Source organism: Salmo trutta, chromosome 11, assembly GCF_901001165.1.
Source record: "Salmo trutta chromosome 11, fSalTru1.1, whole genome shotgun sequence".
Classification (NCBI taxonomy): Eukaryota; Metazoa; Chordata; class Actinopteri; order Salmoniformes; family Salmonidae; genus Salmo; species Salmo trutta.
In genome coordinates this window covers 4,564,799-4,585,158 of record NC_042967.1, presented here as the reverse complement: position 1 = coordinate 4,585,158, position 20,360 = coordinate 4,564,799, and the positions used below count along the sequence as shown (strand labels likewise).

Sequence of the window (20,360 nt, the reverse complement as noted above, 5' to 3'; positions counted from 1 at the left end):
TAGCCTATAACTTGAACTAATCGCATGTTCCTTGAACAATTTACCCGCTAGTGCACTGATTTAGCATATCTGGATGGATTGCTTTCAAAGCTAGCAACATTTCAAACTCTGCTTAGCTTGCATTACCCATCCCAGTTGATCTACTGCAAGCTATAGAAATGAATAACCTAAATGTACATTAGAATGACCTCTTTCCCACTATCTGTATTCATTTTAATCGAGAAGTAGGCCTTTTCAGCTTTGTCAAAGCGTCAAGTAAATAAAATGTAGTGCACTGTGTTCGTAAACATAATCTAGTTTTGGCAACAGAAAACAAAGCAGAATGTCGGCCCTGTTTCATTCTCTCCCACTACCCCGGACTGGACATCCCCTCACTACAATATATATGGTGGTGAGAACGTTTAAAGCCCCTGTGAACTGTGGGTTACCCCATCTGTCTGTGGTTGATCAACTGCAAGCCATATAAATTCATAACGTAAATGTGCATTAGAATATCCTCTTTTGCTCTCTGTATTAATTTTCATCGAGATGTAGGCCTTTTCATTTTATACACCCAACAGCACTTGACTAGAGCTCAACGATTGGCAGTCACCGTTGTTGTCAACCTTGTGCCATCACCTGATAAATCATCTCTTCACCATAAAAAGCTGAACCTGTAACAGTACAGTTACATGACTGCAATGAAATTATATAAGTTGCTCTCAAGATGCGGTCCCTCTCTCTCTAAAGTCAGTTTCATGTAGCCATAAAAAAAACAGCACCGACTCCATGGCTCCTCCAGATTTAAAAACTACTATATGTGACTCTTACTTTGTTGAAATCTCTGTCAGCTTGGAGTGCCGCAGACCTTCAGTGTGGAATACAATAATTACTACTTCCGTAAGGATGGCGAAGAGTTCCACTACATCTCCGGTAGCATCCACTACAACAGGATCCCCAGGGCCTACTGAAAAGACAGGCTAGTCAAGATGTATATGGCCGGACTGAACGCCATTCAGGCGTATGTAGACTTAGCCTGACGACTCACACTAAGTTATTCTGCTGCTCCGTCGTTCGCTATATACTTTACTCTGAGACTGCCATCATTGAAGTCGTTTGTGATGAGGGGCGTTGTAAAAAAACAATGGCATCAGCGATTGGATTGTCTCTAACCAATAAGAGTATCAAAGCCAATGAAGATTTTTCAAACCGCCTCTTTACCCATGTGTGTTCTGGCTCTGGCATAACCCATCGGTTTCTGGACCAATGAGACGGCCCAGAATGTGTTCGCATTCGGTGAAGGGTCGGGAGGTATACTCCGATCCAGACTCATTGTGTAGAAGAGACTTAAGTCCATAGGCTTGGCGTAGCATTTAGCAAGGAGTCTGGGTAGCCAGGCAAATGTAGACTGGCCACTATGTCATAAATACACTGAATACCAACCAGTTAGATTAGTGTCTTCAGTGTTCATTTTAGTTTTCAGTTAATCATTTCAGTGGCCAATTTGGACATAGAATTGACGTTGATCAAAGTAATTAAAAGAAAGCCATTTAATCAAATCACCTCCAAATGTTGATAACCAGACAGAATTCCTTCATCGGGCCTTAAACCTCAGACAGAGCTATGATTTACCATCTGGTGGTATGGACTTAAATACTACTTCATTGTCCATTTTGGTTGAACAATAACATTTGACATTCCAGGTACGTCCCCTGGAATTTCCATGAGCCCAACCATATCGGTACAACTTCAGTGGGGGGACAGGGATCTAGAACACTTCCTGCAGTTGGCCCAAGACATTGGTCTGCTGGTTGTACCGAGGCCTGGGCCCTACATCTGTGGAGAGTGGGATATGGTGAGATTGTAAACAATTGTTTTATGATAAATATACCTGTTAATGATATGTGTAATAGTGTTTGCAAATTGTGCCTGTATTCCTAGTTGTTTTCGGAAGACGATAAGTCACAATGTAGTAACGACACTTCTACATCAGCCGTGTATTTCTTGACGGACTGTGTGATAATTTGCCCATTTCATGACTTGATCTTTAGGGGTGCTTGCCTGCCTGGCTACTCCACAAGAAAGACATGGTCCTGCGTTCCTCAGACCCAGGTGTGTATTGACCGTTAGATGAGAATGCAATGGATTCTATAATATAAGAATTGTGTTTTTATGACACCTAAATCCGTTTGTTTCAGATTACATTGCGGCTGTTGACATGTGGATGGGCAAACTACTGCCAATGTTAAAGGGTTCCTTTATCAGAACAGTGGACCCGTCATTACTGTTCAGGTGAGCCATGTTGATATTCAATGATTAATAAAAAATGATTTGGAGAATCAATAGCAAAAGTTTGGATAACTTCATATTGTGCCTTAACACTACAATTCAATAGAATGCTGTTTGTCAAACACTGCCTCCTATCACCTTAACAAGAGACCATCTCTCTCCTCCCCTTCTCTCTCTCTCTCTCTCTCAGGTGGAGAGTGAGTACGGCAGCTACTTTACCTGTGACTACAACTACCCGAGTCACCTGACCAATCTGTTCCGCTCCCACCTGGGGAACGACGTTGTGCAGTTCACCACAGACGGGGCCAGGGTCGGGTACCTCAAGTGTGGCTCTCTGCAGGGCCTCTACGCCACTGTGGACTTTGGCCCAGGTAGGCCTCTGAGGCACAACTCTAGGATCAAATTATATTTCCAAAATCACTACCATACTGATAATAGGGAAATTGCAAAACTGACCTTAGATCAGTGTCAAGGGGGAACTGATGCAAGTCAAAATATACACAGCAAAGGTCAATGGTGATAATTTCTTTCCTCTCTCTGCAGTTACATGTTTATTGGAGGAACCAATTTGGGATAATGGAATGGTGAGTAAAATTGTTCAATGATCCCATATTCTCTATTGCTTTATTGCAGAACCCAATCTATTTCACTTTATTTGGGTTTGGCCTTGATGTGAAGATTAATTTATTTAAGTGATAATACCCATTAAGCTGGTGTTTGGAGGATATATTGGCATGGTTGTTGTTAGGCCCGAGACGAAGTCAAGTCAGATGGAACAGAGTAAGTAGGCATTTTAACATCATAGATTTAGCTGGTGGTAACTTGTGGAATAGACACCGGCTGGAATACGGTTTTAACCAATTCAGGATTAGACCCACCCGTTGTGTACAATCAAATGTTTTTCTCTTCATACTCTCAGGTGCCTATGCCCCCGAGCCTACTAGTTATGACTATGATGCTCCGCTCACTGAGGCAGCAGACCTCACTGACAAATATTTTGCCATCCAGGATGTCATCAAAATGGTTGGTAACAGAGATATTGTACAACATGTCATACATATGCTATTTTTGACTAGATGATGCTTTCTTGTGACTTTTATAGCCAACGTTTCTATGGTCAGCATTTTTGTACCCTGACTTCTTCTAGGCTTGAAATGAGTAGTAATTAAAGGTAAATCGGTCAGTTTTACAAACGATTACCTAATGATGTAATATCAACCTGTATTTTCCCCCAACAGTATCAGACGATACCGGAGGGACCCGTGCTTCCATCAACATAAATATGCCTACGGAGTTGTGCCAATGAAGAAGGTAGATAGTCATCAGACATTAAACATTTGACTTACCACAAACGTTTTTGTCATATGCACGGATTAAAGAGAAGTTTACACAGTACAATGAAATGCTAAAAAAGGCACTGATGAGACTCGAACTCGGGATCTCCTGTTTCCTAGACAGGCACTTTAACCAACTAAGCCACAGCGCCGGGTAGAAATGACTTTACCTGACTTTGTTGACACATTGCGGAGAAGTGTTGCAATATTTACATGTAGCATTTTAGTCATTTAGCAGATGCTCTTATCCAGAGCGAGTTAGTTAGTTACTGCATTCATCTTAAGACAGCTAGGGGGGACAAGCATATCACAGGCATAGAAAGTACATTTTCCTTAAATAGGGGGGAGGGGGTCAAGTGCAAGGGCTGGTTAAGTGTTATTATAAAAAAAAAATACATTGTATCATAGACATGTCATATTACTCTAAAAGCAAATGTATATTTTCTATTTTTCCTCTTGTGTTGATTGAGCATGGAGCGTACACAGTGTAGAATAGAATCCAGGAGATTCCAACAGAATGTGTTTCTTTTTGCATTCTCAGCTCCACACAGTAGTTGATGCTCTAGATTTACTATCCTTCTCCGGTCAAAGCATCCACCCGTTGACCTTCATTGAGATGAACCAAGTACAAGCTCAATGTCGGTCTGTCCTATTCTACACTAAGTAGAAGCAGCTATGGTTGTTATGATCCACAATGGCTGAGAGGCTTTAGTCCGTTTTATTTGTTTTCTCTCCAAAATCCGTTTGGGTTCGTCCTCTATCGGACCAAGCTGCCGGTGGACTGCAGACCGCTGTCCTCACCACTGAATGGAGTACATGACCGGGCATATGCATCAGTCGACGGGGTGACTTAGTCATCGAAACTTCCCCTGCAATTCATTTGGTTTGCTGCAAGTTAACATGTGGTCAACAATGGTCACTGGTCACAAATCATTGTCCAAGGAGGACAGGTTCTTGTCCCAGCTCAGCACTAGAACACCCAATTTAGACCTTGGTTAGGGAAATCTGTGTTGTAGTGCTGGACTGGAAGCAAGATCTGCACACCATGTAGGTCTCTAGAACCAGGGTTGGTGACCACTGTCATCCATACAAAGTCAGACCGAGGCACTGATTATTATCTCAAAAGAGGAAGAGAGAAAAGTCTTCAGGTTCTTCAAAAAGGAATATGTATGTTGCAATTCAATATGGTCTGTCACCAGGTTGCTGCTGGAACCCTAGAGAGGGATTAGGCCTTGACCATCAACGTGACTGGGAAGGCTGGGAGTCAGGTGGACATACTGGTGGAGAACATGGGCTGAGTCAACTATGGGAAAGACATCAACGACTTTAAGGCAAGATGTTATTTCAAGCTGGCTCTCTATGGTAGACATTTAACCACCATTAATAAAGCACCCTTCCATTAGCTACTTAATTTGACAGAACCTTATTCGGTCCCAGTGAACATTGAGTTGGTTTCCTGGAAATAGATTAAGCAAAGTTCTGGACTAAGACGCACTTTATCGAATTTGAATTGAACCTGCTTTTCAGCCCACCATTAGTATTTAATTGGAGTCTGGGAAACCAACCCTAAGTGTCCTATGCGCACATACATGACTATGATGTTTTGACTCCCTTCCTTCATTCCCTCTCTCTCACTCACACTCTCTCTCTCTATCCACCCACCCACCAACACACACACAGGGCCTGGTGTCTAACCTGACATTGGGGACCAACATCCACACCGGCTGGGCCGTCTTCAGCATCGACAGGGCTGTTAGCCAGGGTCTTCTCTGGGAAATGGGCTCCAGGGAGGCTGGCCCCCCCACCACCCTCTCCTTCTATGGGGGCACTTTCGTCATCCCGGACCTGCCCAGGATACCTACATCCAGTTCCTTGACTGGAGAAAGGTGGGGTTTACCTTTACGAAGATTTTAATTGGTTGTTGAATGGCTGTACTGAATGTTGTTCCTGAGCAGGCACCACAACTACAAATGACCTTATAGCTAATGTGACTGACTAGTCCACTGCAAATTACCTTATAGCTAATGTTACTGACCTGTGGCATCTGTGCGTCGACAAGACTGGTGTGTTAGGCTTCTGAGCTAAAGCCTAGGCATTAGCCTTAGACACACCTCTTCAGATCTCAGGCAAGGTTACTCATCACATAAGCATGGTTTACTGAACCACGTTATTTACATATACCCTGGTGCAACATACTTGTTCATGGTCCCTGACATTATTGAATCCTGTTTGTTTTTATCACTAGGGCCAGGTGTGGATCAACGGCTTCAACCTGGGCTGCTACTGGCCCGCTCGCGGCCCACAAATCACCTAGTACGTGCCCGCTAGCATCCTGAGCACGCCCGCGCCCAATAGCGTGACCGTCCTGGAGCTGGAGGGGACCCATGCACCCCTGGGCCCTGTACTGTGGAGTTCGCCAAAACCCTAGTCCTTCGCCGCTGTTGTCTGACCAAACACCAGACGGCGCTGTTGCATAAAGAGGATCTCATGAGCTCTGATGAAAAATGCACTTACTATACGCGATCTATTTGCACTGACAATTTTTAAATCAAAAAGTAATGTTTGTAAATGAATCACGGGTGGATGTACCGCTTAACCCCAATTTGACAATTCAGTGTCTTAAAACCCTACATGATTGTTTACACAAGCATCTGTATTCAAAGGGAATTAAGTATGTGTCACTTGAACAGTATTTATGTTTGGAAATTGAATCAAGTTCACTAAGGAAAATGAGTCATTTAGAAGGGCTATGAACTTGAGTACCCTAAATATAAGTTGAGGTCAGTGGTGCTCAAATCATGAACCTGGAGGTCCATAGTACTGCCGTTTTAGTTTTTTTATGCCAGTGCTCTATGCAGCCGACATTACGGCTTTTTAAAGCATTTTCCCCGATTGTTCACAGAGATCACATTCATGGTAAACGCTGGCATGTCTGCTCAAGTGTAAATTACCTTTAAAAGTTTCTTATAGTGCGCTGCGCTATAGAGCGCCTTGCATTAAATCTTGCCCTATATTGTGAATTGGGGAATTGTGATTGGGAATATGTGTGCCACCTAACTGGGATATTATGTGTTCATAGATTTCTGTAATGAACCATTTTGGGTGTCTTGCAAATGAATAGTTGTGTTCAACTGGAAACCTCATTGCTTCTTTTGCACAATTTAATTATTTCAAATACTTTGGGATTTCTTGGTTGTTATAATTATTTTTCATGTGCAGGCACGAACCATGCTGTACTTTTTGATTTAGAAATGTTTTAATGAAATGTGAATGCAATATGATTACACACAAATTACACAGTACCGCACAGATGTGAAGTTAGGATTTGAAATACAACCCCACATTAAAACAATCCAAATCTTAAACCCAACTATGGAACAATGAAAAGATGAACACAGGAGAGGAGTGTAAATACAGCAGCAACACTATACACCCATTATTCATTCCAGAAGCCTCTGTTGTGGCCAACAGCCTCTATACGCCTGCTCTGTAGTGACTCTTTGAAAGGGTATATGGGCAGCTGCAACAGAGTGACAGATCAGTGCGTCTGGGAAATGCTTTTGGGAGGAGTTGAGAAGGGTTTGGACACTCATCCTGTTCTGGTTCATACCCAGGATGGGCACACGATCACAGGTGGTAAAAGAGGGGAGGGCAGTGAATGACGGAATATAACTTAATTCTCAGTAGCCTACTTATTTGTTCATCTGTTAGAATGAAAATGTTCCATTCTTACACAGGAAAGCTTTCTTGTGATCCTCTGTCTGTTCCTCAAACACCTCCTAGAATGTGATGTTGGGAAGCCCTCAATTAATATGGTGAAGCAATAGACACTTGACACGATTCAAACCATTTGTCAAATCAATGTATCAAAACAACATTTTAGCTAGGTTGCAGAACGTGTTACACAGAACATGTTCACCATGAATCCAAAATCAACCCCTAGGACACTTGTTTTTTTTAGGCTCCATCTTGCCCTCTGATAGGCTAGGTGACCTTTTCACCATATCGTATATGTTTTTACTTGTCTAATGCTCTCAGATGTAGACAATTGGCTAGGGGCAGAGTTGGGACTGAGCTTCAGTCATGAAGTAACACATGGTTCTGACCTGTTTCAACGTTCTCCTTCCCCACCATCACTCCCCTCAGTTCCTCTGGCTGGTAGAACTCCACCACGTCCATGTCACACACCTTGAAGAAGCCTTTCCTGAACTCTTCAAACACCACCTCTACTGACTGGTTGAAGATGTAGTTCACATAGGTGTCAACAAACTCCTTCCTGTCAAAATATCAGATATCCATTGAGTTGTAGCTAGTATAGGTTGGTGTCAATTCCAGTTGGTGTCAATTCAAGGAATGACAAGCCCTATTTACTTTCAATGATGGTTTTTCCATTACAATTACATTTCAGGTTGAGATGATTTTGCCAAAATGGAATTGACCCCAACCCTGGTAGCTGTAGCAATGGAAAAATGTGTCATACTGTAAACCTTGTATTTTGTCAGTTGTAAATATTGCTATAATCTTGCTTGTTAGCATTTGTGACGAGGTCTGCCGCTATGTCACCCCACATCACCTATAATAGTGAGTAATGAAAATAGTGAGGTAAATGAACAATGACAACACTGCAGACTGAGGGTATGGACAAATGGTTGGGAGTGATTTGGGAGAGACACACACTGAAATAATATAATTTATCTTATGTTCAGTAATTCATACCGCTTCACTTCAATTAACTACAGATGTAGGATCTTCATTTGAGCCAATTTGATACAGCAGGAAAATAATCCTGCAGCAACAGAAAATGTGCATTATTATGTGTATTATATTAATGGACATTTTTTGTATGGGTTGATACATTTTTTCGTAAGGGCAAATCAAGTCTGTCATTTTAAAGTGGAAATTACTAACTTTAGAAGGTTTTAATGAATTTTTTTTTACATTTATTTAACTAGGCAAGTCAGTTATGAACACATTCTTATTTACAATGATGGCCTACCAGGGAACAGTGGGTTGTTCAGGGGCAGAACGACAGATTTTTACCTTGTCAGCTCGGTGATTCAAACCAGCAACCTTTCGGTTACTGGCCCAACACTCTAACCACAAGGCTACCTGCCGCCCCAAACCTTTAAAACCTTGAATACGCTACAAGTTTGCATTTCCTGCTGAGCAGGAAAATTGTCAACAACAAAAGAGTGATCAAATTAAGATCCTACGTCTGTATTGTGTTACATATTATTTGTTCATTGATCAAACTGTTTAAATGCAATACATACTGAGAAAGTCATGTCCATGTTTTCGACATCATCATCAGGATAATCCAAGATGTACTGCAAACTCCTTCAAAAGCATTGAAAATAATATGTGACAATAGATGTGACAATTATAAATCGTCAATCAATAAATCATGATGCATTAATCAATTAAAAAAAAAACGATTTAGCCAAATAAGTAATCATTGTTTATCCACACAGAGCTAGTACCATGCCCATGAGAGGCAATTTCTTAATCTGTCCTTTGTGTCCTAAAAACAAACAACTGCCTGTAATATAATACATTATTGACTGAAGGATAACAATATGTTATGGTATAAACTTACCCTGCTTCAATGGGGCTAAACTCTCTCAGGTCCTCTAAAGAGGGCTTGATGTTCACCAGCTTCTTGAAGAATGCCATGGGGAAGGGGAAGTGCACCATGTTGTTGTTGTACAGGGCCATCCCACACAGAACCCCAAACAGGAAATAACGCTTCTCTACTCTAGGCTGTTAGTGAGGATGGGTTGGACAAGAGAAAAGAAATACGCCATGAGTGAAAGTATAGGACATGCTGTTGATAACCTGATAACCTGCTTGATATGCAGTAAAGGGAAGGTACTGTGGGTTCTAGAATACACTAGTAGGCTAGTAATACAGTAGTAATTCTGTAGTAGTTCCTCTCTAGGAACATAACATTACAGTGTTTCACTACCAGCACATTTGAAGCTATTTGAAAGTACAATGATTATTGATATAGAAATAAAATAATTTAAAATAATTTCCCTAAACGTGCCGTCACCTTTGCAGGGAACCAGGCCAGCGCCTTGGTGTCGTTGTACATGAACATCCCAGACTCGGTTTAGCCACCCTGATTTATAGTATCTGCTCTATATTATAATAATATACATTGAGAAGCAAGTTTCATTACGTTTGTGAGTGCGGCATTGATGTTAAAAACGTTTATCTTGCTGTGCAGATTCATCAAGAAAGGGTAATGAGGCATACTTAATGAGAAACACTTATCTCCCTCACTAGCTTTAAGCACCAGCTGTCAGAGCAGCTCACAGATCTCTGCACCTGTACATAGCCCATCTTTAATTTAGCCCAAACTACTACCTCTTCCCCTACTGTATTTATTTATTTTATTTATTTTGCTCCTTTGCACCATATTATTTATATTTTAACTATGAACTTTCTTCAAACTACAAATCTACCATTCCAGTGTTTTTCTTGCCATACTTTATTTACTTTGCCACCATGGCATTTTTTGGCCTTTACCTCCCTTATCTCACATCATTTGCTCACATTGTATATAGTCTTATTTTTTTCTACTGCATCATTGATTGTATGTTGTTTTACTCCATGTGTAACTCTGTGTTTTTGTATGTTGTCGAACGGCTTTGCTTTATCTTGGCCAGGTCGCAATTGTAAATGAGAACTTGTTCTCAACTTGCCTACCTGGTTAAATAAAGGTGAAATAAAATAAATAAAAAATAAATACCGGGTGCTGCAGTGGTCTAGCTGTGCCACCAGAGATTCTGGGTTCGAGCCCAGGCTCTGTCGCAGCCGGCCCCGACCGGGAGGTCAATGGGGCGATGCACAATTGGCCCAGCGTCGTCCGGGTTAGGGAGAGTTTGGCCGGCAGGGATATCCCTGTCTCATCGCGCACTAGCGACTCCTGTGGCGGGCCGGGCGCAGTGCACGCTGACCAGGTTGCCAGGTGTACGGTGTTTCCTCCGACACATTGGTACGGCTAGCTTCCTGGTTGGACGTGCATTGTGTCAAGAAGCAGCGCGGCTAGGTTGGGTTGTGTTGTGTTTCGGAGGACGCATGGCTCTTGACCTTCGCCTCTCCTGAGTCCGTACGGGAGTTGCAGCGATGAGACAAGACTGTAACTACTACCAATTGGATACCACAAAATTGGGGAGAAAAAAGGGGTAAAATAATCATTTAAAAAAAGAAAAAAAGGGTAATGACAAAAGATGACAGGTGTCTGATCCACATCCTGAAAGTGATGTAAAAGAAAATGTACAATGCATCTCAATTAAGGAGCTTCTTTGTCTAATGCAGCCTAGGACACTTTCATCTGCACTGAAAATAATGAACTTTAGCAGGTGAGAAAGATTCTCTAGTAGGAAAACAAAAATGTTTCCTTCACTCTCTCTTTCCAGATAATTTCAGGTAAAGTAAATCTAAAGCATCTATTGAGATGCAGCCTAGGACACTTTCTAAAACACAAACATCAAAACACGTCAAGACTGACAACAAATAGCAATCAGTGACTGAGACAAAATATATTTTTGGAACATAAACACCAAAGCTTTACATCCTAGAAATATGCGATTGAAGTGAACCTCCTCCATGCAAAAGGTACTGTCTGGAACGTTCTGGGTTTATCCAGATTTTTGGTTTGCCTTTGAAATATAGAAAAATAAAATACATTTTGACAATAAATACAAAATTAATAGCAAGTATTAGCAAAATGTTTTCCATGTGAGTCAGCAAAACATTATTTAATCAAGTCTCAGTTAGGTCTCATCAGTTCTAAATAGGTTGCATTGAAATAACTGCCACCCTGGCACCAGATTGGTCCCGGAAGTTGACTGGTCAAAATGGGAAAACAGCTTTATAAATGGATTAACAATACGAGCAGAGAAGCATAGACACTTCTCTGTGGAGATGGCCGAGGACCTGGAGCAGGTGTTTGACCCCAGGGCCACGGGTGCGTTGAATATGTTTACTTTTCAGAAACACCAACAGGGCCTTCTACACCCCAATGTGCTTGGTCATGACAGAGGGCTTCAATGAGTAAGTCACATACAGGACATGACAACACAGATTGGCCTAGGGATAATGGCACCAGAGGGGACGGCTGCCGTTTTACGTGCTCCTAACCAACTGTGATATTTTGTTAATTTTTTTTGCGTTGTTTGTAACTTATTTTTACGTATTTTGTACATAATGTTGCTGCTACTGTCTCTTATGACCAAAAATAACTTCTGGACATCAGAACAGTGATTACTCACCTCGAACTGGACAAAGATCTTTTCTTTAACGAGTCCGATGCGAAGGATATACTGCTTTCTCAGAAACGGGCCCAAATTCCCATCATTCGCATGAAGAAAAGATGGAGAAAAAGGTTGGGCTGCCTTCTGAGAATTTGTAGGCGAGTGAGTAAACCACTGCCATCCGTTCTATTGGCCAGCGTGCAATCATTGGAAAACAAAATGGATGATCTACGATCACGATTATCCTACCAAAGGAACATTAAAAACGGCAATATCTTATGTTTCACCGAGACGTGGCTGAACGACGACACTGATAATATAGAGCTGGTGGGATTTTCCATGCATCAGCAGTACAGAGAAGCTATGTCTGGTAAGATGAAAGGTGGGGTGTGTGTCTATTTGTCAATAACAGCTGGTGCGCAATGTGAAGTCTCAAGGTATTGCTCGCCTGAGGTAGAGTACCTTATGATAAGCTGTAGACCCCGCTATCTACCGAGAGAGTTCTCATCTCTATTATTCGTAGCCGTCTATTTACCATCACAAACCGATGTTGGCACTAAGACCGCACTCGACGAGCTGTATAAGGCCACCTTTACTCCACACACAGAGACGCATACAAAGCTCGCCCTCCATTTGGAAAATCTGACCATAGTTATATCCTCCTGATTCCTGCTTACAAGCAAAAACTAAAGCAAGAAGTAGCAGTGACTCGTTCAATATGGAAGTGATCAGATGACGTGGATGCTATGCCATAGGACTTTTTTGCTACCACAGACTGGAATATGTTCCGGGATTCATCCAATGGCATTGAGGAGTATACCACCTCAGTCATCGGCTTCATCAATAAGTAAATCGACAACGTCGTCCCCACAGTGACCGTACCTACATATCCCAACCAGAAGCCATGGATTACAGGCAACATCTGCATCGAGCTAGAGCTGTGGCTTTCAAGGAGCGGCACACTAATCCAGATGCTTTAAGAAATCCCGCTACGCCCTCAGACAAACCATCAAACAGGCAAAGCGTCAATACAGGATTAAGACTGAATCCTACTACACCGACTCTGATGCTCGTCGGATGTGGCAGGGCTTGAAAACTATTACGGACTACAAACCCAGACGCAAGCTGCCCAGTGATGCGAGCCTACCAGACGAGCGAAATGCCCTTTATGCTCGCTTCGAGGCAAGCAACACTGAAGCACGCATGACAGCACCAGCTGTTCCGGACGACTGTGTGATAACGCTCTCGGTAGCCGATTTGAGCAAGACCTTTAAACAGGTTAAAATTCAAAGCCGTGGGGCCAGACGGATTACCAGGACGTGTACTCAAAGCATGCACGGACCAACTGGCAAGTGTCTTCACTGCCATTTTCAACCTCTTCCTGACCGAGTCTGTAATACCTACATGTTTCAAGCAGACTGCAGTAGTCCCTGTGCCCAAGGAAGCAAAGGTAACCTGCCTAAATGATTACCGCCCTGTAGCACTCACTTCGGTAGCCATCAACAGCATCATCCCGGACACCCTAGACTAACTCCAATTCACATTCTGCCCCAACAGATACACAGATGATGGAATCTCAATCGCACTCCACACTGCCCTTTCCCATCTGGACAAAAGGAGCACCTATGTGAGAATACTGTTCATTGACTATAGCTCAGCGTTCAACACCATAGTGCCCACAAAGCTCATCACTAAGTGAAGGATCCTGGGACTAAACATCTCCCTCTGCAACTGGATCATGGACTTCCAGACGGGCCGCCCTCCAGGTGGTAAGGGTAGGCAACAACACATCTGCCATGCTGATCCTCAAAACTGGGGCCCCTCAGGGGTCCCCTCCTGTACTCCCTGTTCACCCATGACTGCGTGGACATACACGACTCCAACACCATCATTAAGTTTGCTGGCTACACAACAGTGGTAGGCCTGATCACCGACAACAATGAGACAGCCTATATGGAGGAAGTCAGAGACCTCACAGTGTGGTGCCAGGACAACAACCTCTCCCTCAATGTGAGCAAGACACAGGAGCTGATCATGGACTACAGGAAAAGGCGGGCCGAACAGGCCCCCATTAACATCGACGGGGCTGTAGTGGAGCGGGTCGAGAGTTTCAAGTTCCTTGGTGTCCACATCACCCATCACCAACAAACTATCATGGTCCAAACACACCAAGACAGTCGTGAAGAGGACACGACAACACCTTTTCCCCCTCAGGAGACTGAAAAGATTTGGCATGGGTCCTCAGATCCATAAAGTTCTACAGATGCACCATCGAGAGCATCCTGACCGTTTGCCTCACCACCTGGTATGGCAACTGCTCGACATCTGACCGTAAGGTGCTATAGAGGGTAGTGCGTACAGCCCGGTACATCACTGGGGCCAAGCTTCCTGCCATCCAGGATCTATATACTAGGTGGTGTCAGAGGAATGACAAAAAAATGGTCAAAAACTCCAGTCACCCAAGTCATAGACTGTTCCCTCTGCTACCCGACGGCAAGCGCTACCGGAGCGCCAAGTCTAGGACCAAAAGGCTCCTTAACAGCTTCTACCCCCAAGTCATAAGATTGCTGAACATTTAATCAAATGGCCACCCGGACTAATTACATTGACCCCCCCTCCATTTGTTTTTACACAGCTGCTACTCACTGTTTATGATCTATGCATAGTCACTACACCCCTACCTACATCTACAAATTACCTCGACTAACCTGTGCCCCCGAACATTGACTCGGTACCGGTACCCCCTGTATATAGCCTTGTTTTATTTTATTTCCTTTCTCAAACAATTTTGTGGGGGCATAGAATTTGCTCTACTTCACAATCATTCCAGAGGCATCCCCAAAGTGTACACATTATGTTTAAGCCCAGCACTACCACACTTGATTCAAATAATCTCTGGTTTTGTTAATTTAGCCTAGTCTAAATCTGCCAGACAGCGAATGAACAAGCACAATAGAAGTTGGCTACAGCACAAACAGATATACGACTACATTACTGTTGATTAGTTGAATTTGGGGTGACACACCTTAAACTTTTTAAATGGACGGCAACATTACCGAGGACCTGCAGCTTGTCGGGGTGCAGTCTGAGGATAGTAGCAGCAACGGCTTCGGTGAGATCTGTCCTTCTGTGCTGTTTGTGAAGGACATTCAGGAGCTCAGGGTGAACCAGATAGACCCTCAAGCCCTCCACTTCAATGGGCTTCTCATACAAGGAGGGAAGTAGTGTGTGCTGGGCAACAGCTTCAACCTTTCAGTTCAGTATGTGACTGAACATAAACAAAATAAGGAAACAACAACAGTAAATGCTAGTTACTTATATCATACCTACTTCTGTACTTTTTCCATTATTTTGAATCACATTCTGAGATCCATTTGTCAATGATTTCTTCAGCTAATGCTTGTTGTGTCATTTGACCTGAGATTGACCTTCAGTCTCCTGGGAAGATGACAATGTGACGCAAAAAAAAAAAAGAAATCACAGCAACGTTAAGTACAAAGGACAAACCATGTCCTGTTTTGCTAACTAAATGTTTCAAACCAAATTGTGTCCATACCTGACCAAGAGTGCACAATGCAAGGAATGGTTCCCTCCGACAAAAATGTGTTCAATCTTCTGGTCGTCAATCTGGTCTGAAATGTTGATAAAAAATAGTCGCTGATCAAGTTAATGTTATTTCATGTTTTACTTCATGTTATTTTAGTTGAGTATTGAAATAAGCATTTTGTTGAGTTGAAGTTTATTGAAGTTTGATCTGTTCTGAAAATGTGTGCACTCCGGGTAATGTTATGTAATAAATGACTGTTTTTTGTTGTTGTACTGTCACAATATTTTGGTCAATTCCAGATTATGTCTAATGAGTGTAGCTACCTTCCACAGGCTATCTGGGTCACCTTTAACATTCGAGGTCGTAGTTCATCCCGGAGAGAGTTGTGTCCAAGCTGTCCATAGCGGCCTGAGCCAAATGTGAACGCCACACCTCCCTAGAATAAAATCCACACAGACAGTTGTCATACAATGTTTTCCTCTAGTTAATGAGGATGTTTCAATAAGAATTTCCAGGGAACTAACGACAACATTGAGACACCCATATAAATAAATACACATAAAATGTAGGCATATTGTATGGTCCAAACAACATTTAGTTTAAATGATAGTGGAAAGTATTATGTCAAACAGATCTACAACCTTTGTCAGAACGGCAGTATTTTCTCCTCCACATGAAATCAAAACAGTCTTCTTCAGATTCAGGCAATCAACAGGAGCTGGAGCATGTCGGTCTACAGAAAATGGGGTTAATTTTGTATTTTTTTTTATTACAATGCCTCCTAGTAGGAGGGGGGTGCAGGAATCAGGAGCAGGAGAGCAAGGCAGTGGCACAAAACGTTTATTTTGGTTGTCCCGAACTCAATAACAACATGAGGGAAAAATGCGCACAAAACGAAGTCGCCACACACAGGGAAACTAATTACACACACGGAGGAGAAACCTCGACTCCTAAACAAAGTCTCGAAAATGGTAACACTATCGAAATAAAACGAAAACCCCCGTGGTGCAGACACGCACCCCTAACGTGGAACACATACAAACAATCCCGCACAAAGACTAGCAGGCAGCGGGGTGTAAATAAACCCACCGAAATCAACTAAATGAACACAGGTGTGAAAAAACAGACAGACACAAACGAAAAGGAAATATGAATCGGTGGCAGCTAGTAGGCCGGCGACGACGACCGCCGAGCACCGCCCGAACAGGGAGAGGAGCCACCTTCGGTGGAAGTCGTGACAATTACAATTATTTATTTACAAAACATACATCATATCTGTTGGTGCTGACATCTTCAGGACAGGAATACCGGTTTACTTAACGGAGGAATAAACACACATGTTCATCATTGGTGTTTTTAACCAGAAACGGGGGAAAATGCACTTTATTTATTTTCGCACATGCGCAGTCATACATCTCTCATAGGGCATGACTGTACCAGTGTAAGAACACAACTCAACAACGTATTAGTCCACATGCCAACAATATCACACTCAAACGCATGACACAACATTGTTCTCTCTCATCCTGGTCAAAATACCTAATTTCAATTTTAAAAAAAATTGGTTCATATTAGATATATCAGGGGTCTCCAGCTACAGCCTGATGGAGCTACTGGGTGGGAAGGCTTTCGTTTAAACCCAACACACGTGTTTCAAACAATGTATCGTTTATGGTCTTCCGTCTGGACCTTGATTACTTAAATATATTTAACTACAGACAACATATACATTGTGTAATGTATACTGTACCTGTCGTGTCCCCTAGTCCCAGTTGCCCGGCGGTGTTCTTGCCCCAGTCGAACACAGCTCCAGAAAGGGACCTAGCAAAGTGAGAACATTGTACAGGATTACAGTTTTGAAAGGTGAGACTGTTTTGGTTACGTTGTATTGTGAAACTCGAGCGATTAGTGGTGTGTCCATGGTCATTTACCCTGTGTTAGTGAAATTGAACGCTGGTCTCCACATGCAACCTGAGTTACCTGTCGGTTACATAGCTTATCCAATGGTCTGATAGAAAAAAATTAATGAAATAAAGAAACAGATGAATAAGATTAGAGTTGGCCCATTTGAATTAAATGACAAATAAATTGTTTTTATACTTTAGCTATTTGAATGTGGGGGTGACTACAACGTCAATCAAAACATTGACACTGAATTACTATAAGGTATTGCTCACATTTTTTAGGGTAAGCTACATATGAATGCATCATTATGGAATGGAACCCACCTGGGAATATTAGCTTTGTCCATGCAGAGAACCCGGCCGGCCCTCTTCAGACAGTTAAACCGTATGAGAATCTCCGCAACTCAGAGCCCGAATCATCTCCTTACAGTTCACAATCTCTAAAGCACATAAAACATATGATTCCGCAACTCAGAAAGATATATTATAAAAATTGATTGGAAAAGAGATTAGACCTACTCCGTTCCCTGTGAATCTTCTCCCATCTTGGTCCTCTTGAATCCGCACGACTGACACTTGTCTCCCAGATCCTGAATTTTAGATTTTAGATTGAGGTATATAAAATCAATGCAACTAATATCAGTTTTGGTCGTATCTAAACCATTCGGCTTCACTAAACCAAAGCCATTACGACTTTCCTCTGTATTCACAAATGTAAATCACCAATCCACAAATGTAAATCACTTTCCACAAATGTAAAACACTTTCCACAAATGCAATTCACTATCCACAAACAAACACCTTTTGATTTGTATTTGTAAATCGATATATTGCATTAGATTTTTTTTTATAACTGCAGATATGCAGGTCATTTCCAAAGGCCTTCTCACGCGTAGATAAAAAGTTATCACGCGTAGAAAGCGATTTGTAGCCATAGAAAAAAAGGTTTGGAGCCATAGAAAGCGATTTCTATAAATCGCTGGCAGCCTCTCGTTCGGCCATGTTGATGACTGCCTTTCAAGGCTGCAGATATAATATGTTAACCATATGTGTAACCATAGTATGTCCAACGTAAATAGTCGAAACCCGAGCCCTAGATTACTCTATATTTGCAACACTATTGCGGTGTACACCCGTTCATCACCCAAATAGTTGAATTAGCTGGCCAGTGTGATAGCACCACTAAATGTGAAGGATATGTCATACATTGTAAATTATTATAATCCATCCGCTGTCTCATGTTGCACAGACGATGAGCATTAAGGAGACATAAATAATGCTTGAAACATTACCACCTAGTCGATACCTACCTATATGCATTTCAGTGGAACTGGCTGCTACACCTACTTTATGCTGTCAGCATAAATGCTGAACTGTAAATAGTTTCTGTAACGTATACGCTGGGAGTCGGGAAGCAAGTTCAGGAAGTTACTTTTAATAATAAATAACACAAGGAACAAAGCAAGAACCACGAGTAGTGTACAGACATGAAACAACGGAACAGAAACAATAAGGCCTAGGGAAAGTACCGAAGGGAGTGACATATATAGCATATTGAGTCCAGGTGAGTCTGATGAGGCCCGGAGAGGAGTATACGTGACAGTTCCGGAGTTTGAAAAGAACCATGCCTCAAAGACGTCCTTCAGATTTGCCCTGTTTTTTTTTTTTTCAGATGTTAAAATAATTACCAAGCTTCATTTTTAAGCTCACGTTTATCATAATTATTTCTAAAAAGATCTGTCAGCAGTATTTTGCAGAGGGTGCACACTGACTGGACCAGGGAAAGAGTAAAGAAAATACTAAAATTGCTTACATTTTTTGGTTATTCTACTTCATACCAGTGTGGCAGTTGTACTAAACTCCTAAGGCATAAAAGTTCTTAAAGAATAAATGTGCATAATTGATTAAAATTACAATTGAACAGGTGAAGAGGTATATGATAAACTATGCGGAAAAAGGGATGGGAGTTTGAAATAATTTTATTATTCGAATAGTATCATACATTTATTTCTTATATCTTGATATTTGAAATACATGTGTGTTTAAAAAAAAAAAAAACATACGTTTTTTAAACTGAGCACGGAGGGAGAGAGAGACGCCAAGGGAACTCGGCTACAGCCAAGACCACTAGAGGTTCTGGGGGGGGGGGGGGGGGGGCAGTGCCCCTGTGACAACAATTTTGGACCCCCTTGTGGCCCCCCTAAATGTGGAGTATGAAATAATTTTTACATAGCTCATTTTTGCTATCGTTCTTTTTTTACATCCGTTATTAGACAGTGGCAACGCGGAACATGGTCTTTTGCCTGCTAATGCCTGCAATGCAGCGAAGAAAACGATATGACAACAATAACGTCTAATGTAACTGGCCCCTCTAACAGTACAACTGGACCCAGCTTGGCCCCCCCAGTTGAAATGGTCTAGAACCGCCACTGGCCAAGACTTGCTAGCTAATTTGCAGCAACAACAATATTATTTATTATCATTCTATATAACAGTGCCTGTCTTGACTGGAGTAGCCTATTGGATTCGACAACACTTCCTGTAGCTACTCACCCCATCGCTAGAATCCAATGCTGACGAAAATACCAGTCATTAAAAACTAGCAGTATTTCAATCTTCTCGATTTGACAGTTGGGATAATTAGGAGTACACCGCCGTATCTCATCTCTCGATTGAGCTACGTTTTCTGAGCCATATCTGTCGCCGGCTCCGCGCTCTCTTGATCATGGCATAGCCGCCTTCCGAATAGAGAGCGAATGTAATAAACGTCTAGTCGGATTCTGGCTAGACTACAATGCCTTCAGAAAGTATTCATACCTTTTGACTTATTCCACATTTTGTTGTGTTACAGCCTGAATTCAAAATTCTATAAATATTTGTTTTCTCTCACCCATCTACACACAATACCCCATAATGACAAAGTGAAAACATGTTTTTAGAATTTTATTGCACATTTATTGAAAATTAAATAAGTAAATTAAATATTTCTGTAAGTATTCACACCCCTCAGTCAATACTTTGCAGAATCACCTTCTGCAGCGAATAC

General features: G+C 42.0%; 2 long non-coding RNA genes, 1 other non-coding gene and 1 pseudogene across 4 annotated transcripts; 2 read left to right on the top strand and 2 right to left on the bottom strand.

The window, feature by feature from the left end:
• The first annotated feature begins 968 nt into the window (after window positions 1–968).
• Window positions 969–4,927, top strand: LOC115201981 (beta-galactosidase-like; annotated as a pseudogene).
• On the bottom strand, window positions 3,681–3,754 carry trnap-agg (transfer RNA proline (anticodon AGG)). The gene has a single exon. It is a non-coding gene; the product is annotated as a tRNA-Pro (tRNA).
• A 362-nt stretch (window positions 4,928–5,289) lies between the features above and the next one.
• LOC115202122 (uncharacterized) lies at window positions 5,290–6,745 on the top strand. The gene is made up of 2 exons (XR_003879912.1): window positions 5,290–5,488; window positions 5,848–6,745. It is a non-coding gene; the product is annotated as an uncharacterized LOC115202122 (long non-coding RNA).
• Window positions 6,746–6,839: 94 nt separating this feature from the next.
• LOC115202121 (uncharacterized) lies at window positions 6,840–20,121 on the bottom strand. 2 transcript variants are annotated; one of them, XR_003879911.1, is made up of 14 exons: window positions 19,868–20,121; window positions 17,834–17,904; window positions 17,639–17,754; window positions 17,342–17,418; window positions 17,161–17,217; window positions 16,052–16,143; window positions 15,734–15,846; window positions 15,420–15,495; window positions 14,920–15,131; window positions 9,199–9,362; window positions 8,876–8,939; window positions 8,090–8,175; window positions 7,709–7,878; window positions 6,840–7,381 (listed from the first exon to the last, which is right to left on the bottom strand). It is a non-coding gene; the product is annotated as an uncharacterized LOC115202121 (long non-coding RNA). The 2 variants fall into 2 exon arrangements; XR_003879910.1 differs by lacking the exon at window positions 8,090–8,175 and having other exon boundaries at window positions 19,868–20,118.
• Window positions 20,122–20,360: the final 239 nt, after the last annotated feature.